Here is a 3,598-nt window from a genome sequence, read left to right on the forward strand (position 1 = left end):
TGGTCCCGCCGGCACAGGGTAGCAGGAAGCTCTCCACACACTCACCGGACCTGGGCTAGGACTGGGTCTCTGGATTTCAGGTTATGATCACATATATACTAGTAATGCAAGTTTCAAACTTGATGATAATGTCATTATGATAAGTAAATGACAATTTTGATAATGATCAAAGGGCCAATTTTGTCTAATTTGGTAACTACATTAGTGGTACAGACTATATGGCTCATTATATACATAAATTGATTTTTTTTAACATACGGGAGGGTTCTGAATACATACCTCAAGGAGGCTCTGCAAAAGAGAATTTGAAATAGGTCACTTATCTTCATAAATTATTCAAATAATGACAGCTGATTTTCTAAATGTGGTGCCTAAAAGTGAGCAAAACAACTGTGCTCTGCTATTTTTAAATATGAATATGTGACGATTTCACTTCACAAGCACCTTATTCCTTCACATCTCAAGAAAACAGACAAGACAAAGTCTATTTCTCAGAAAAGGTTAAATGAGTCAACCAATAACAAATCTGACTGGAACCCTTAAAGTCAATTATTTTACAACTGTTCTTTTAAACCTAATTTTTGTAAGGAGGTGGGGCTGAGGTAGTATCAGCCATATATAGTATGATGTCTTTATGACCAGCAAAGATAAAAACAAAGATAAACATATAAACATCTGCTTTGTTCTGACTAGCTCTTTATAGTCACTTTCTATGAGGAACACAGTCATTCATACTTTAACTCAAACATAATGCACCATCAATAGAATTATGAGAAAGTTCTGAGTAACCTGTAATGTTATTTTACTCCATGTCCCTGATGAAAGATCATGAGAGGCGTCATTTTACTATAGAAATTAAGAACTAAAAATCTAACTTTACAAGACAGCACACTTACATTCACCATTTGAAATAACTGTTTATCTCCTAATAAAAACAATTTAACAGAATAAAAAAAAGTAAGTCTCAGATAAGAAGGTAGGAAATTTAGCATTTAATCACTAGAAATTAACTAAATTTTAAAACTAAGCAAGATCATTCTATCTAAGTGCTAGGCAGAGGTACTTCAATATTTACAATTGCTATGGAAAGATCAGAAATCCTAGCCACAACCTCAGAAAAGTTTCCTGATATTTGTTCCTCTGACTAGTTCCAAGGTCTACCTTTGGGAAGATAACTTCCCAAATACTCATTAATATCCCATTTGCTTTCAGTTAACCTCTAGCGAAAGAAAAGAGGTTAACTGTGGTCCTTTCACCTCTTCTGTCCTTTCTTCTTTTCCCTACCTGCCACTGACAGTCCTTACCACCAACACATAAAGCAAATGTTCTATTTGTTTGTTTGTTTGTTTCTGTATTTTAGGGAAGGTTCTACAGGGTGTTTATGGTCTCACTACTAGATCAGACTCAGTGATCCTCCTGTTTACAGCCCCCCACGTGCTAGGATTACAGGGGCGTGCCACCATGTCCAGTCTCAATTGCCTTCTCAGCGTGGGGGTGGGGGGCACGACAGACAGGCCCAGGGATTGAACTCCGGCCCCTGCGCCCACGCCTGCTTGCAAGTACTTTAATACACTGAGCTATTTGGCTGTCCCCAAATGTTCTATTTTAAAAAGATTTAAATTGTAGAAACTTACAATCTTGTAATAACTTCTCTCTTTCTCTGTATGTATCTTAACACCAAGCCCAAAACTCTTGTCTCCTACCATTCGAAAAATAACAATGTAATTGAATTTTTTTTAGACAAAAGACCAACCTCTAATGAAGACAAATAATGTTGCAAATAGGTACCCAGAAGGGGTTTTGGATAAATCCACTATTTAGAGCTATTTCTTATGTACTCAAATGATACCAATGAAGACATGGTAACAAAGACCTAAAATAATAGATTTTTTTTTTTTTTTTTGAGACTATGTAGCCCAGGCCATTCTTGAATTCACAATAATCCCAAATGGTATGATTGTAGGTGTGTGTCACCACACTTCCCCTAAAATATGCTGCTTTTAAAAGCAACTAAAATTCTAAACAAATTGAATAATAAAAGCTTTCTTGATAACATTCTGAAACTTGCCAAATTTATACTACTTATGCTAATATGCTTTTTGAATTATAAAAGTAAAAAAAAGTCTTCAAATTCTACTCCTATTCCTTTCTCAACTGTAAATGAGGTTTCTTTTGCAGGATAAACAATACCAGTCTGAAGGTCAGCTCGCCATAAGACTTCATAGGCCACATGTAAGTGGGCATGTATTTCCTATTTTGCCTAGAAACTTGACCAATTCTAGGAACAATTTGGAAGTAACTATATGCAAAAAAAAAAAAAAAAAAAAAAAAAAACAGCTATCGGTACCTAACCCAGCTAATCTGCATATTTCTCAGTAAATGAGTATTTTATTAAGAATACTAGTATTTCTCTCCAATTCTATAAACAAACAGACTCACAATTCTGGCTTCTTGTACTTGGTTTTATGTAGACTAATAGGCATAAACTAAACAACTGTCCTAAGGCACGGTCAAGGACCAAAAAGCTTAATAATGCAGATTATCCTTTAAGTGCATTAACAAAACAAAAAACACATTTGAAGTTTCTGTCACTATCATTACATTTAAAAACAGTCCACCTCCAGCCAGTTAGAAGCACATTCAGAGACAGAATTTTAAAAATAGAGGCAATATGAAGTAAAAAGAGCTTCCTCTTTCACTGGCCTAGTTAAAATTTATATTCTGGCCATTTCTGAAAACAAGACCAAAAAACTTAAGTAACTTCCAATAACCACATATCACAGTGTGGGCTCTGTTTATACAGTAAGATGGAATACCTACCTCTTTCTAAGCAGTTCTTAGATTATTAAATGGCCAAGAGATCAGAAAAGGTCTTAACTTGAACATTATCTTCAACACATTCCCAGAAAAGCACCCACCCTTTTTAAACTAGCAATACTTATCTCCTATAAACAGAAGGATATATGTTGTCTGCTATCCAAATATATAAGAAGAACTTCTTCAGCTAAAGCCAAAACACACAATTCATTGACATTCTTTACTTAAGAAAAAAAAAAAAAAAAAAGCAAAGAACTAAGTTCCATAAGGGCTAAAAAATAGTTAAGAGAGATTTTTTTTTAAAAGAGTAAATATATTTATTGGAGGAAAGAAAGCTTCTGTCTAAGAGAGATACAAAAGTCCCAAATGGGTTGTTAAGGATCCCTTTTCTAGGGACTTTTATAAGGGCAAATTTTTCAATCCTTTCAAATAACTGAATCAGGCTTGTTTGAATTTTCGAGTTAACAACTCAAAAACTTAAAAATTAAGACAAGCCTGGTTCATATGAAGACAAAAAACAAACCTTGACTTTAAATTCTTTACTCAAACTGAGCATGGTGCCACATGCCCATAACTGCAGCAATTGAGAGCTTGAGGCGAGAGAATCACAGAGTTTGAAGCCAGTCTAGGCTACACAGTGTGTTGAAGGCCAGCCTGAATTAGAGGTAGACCCTGCCTCAAAAACATCCTTTTAGGGGCTGGAGAGAAAGCATCAGGGACCGCGGTTCAATCCCCCAGCACCACATGCCAGCCAGCCCCGCCCCCTGGTGGGCTGAGCTGG

At 35.7% G+C, this 3,598-nt stretch overlaps 1 protein-coding gene across 9 annotated transcripts in view; it reads right to left on the reverse strand.

Annotated features, from left to right (window-relative positions):
* Mtmr3 (myotubularin related protein 3) overlaps positions 1 to 3,598 on the reverse strand; it is a 166,340-nt gene that overhangs the window by 91,309 nt on the left and 71,433 nt on the right. The gene's annotated exons all lie outside the window — the stretch shown is intronic.

This window comes from Octodon degus, unplaced genomic scaffold (assembly GCF_000260255.1).
Source record: "Octodon degus isolate 3935 unplaced genomic scaffold, OctDeg1.0 scaffold00230, whole genome shotgun sequence".
In the NCBI taxonomy this organism is placed as follows: Eukaryota; Metazoa; Chordata; class Mammalia; order Rodentia; family Octodontidae; genus Octodon; species Octodon degus.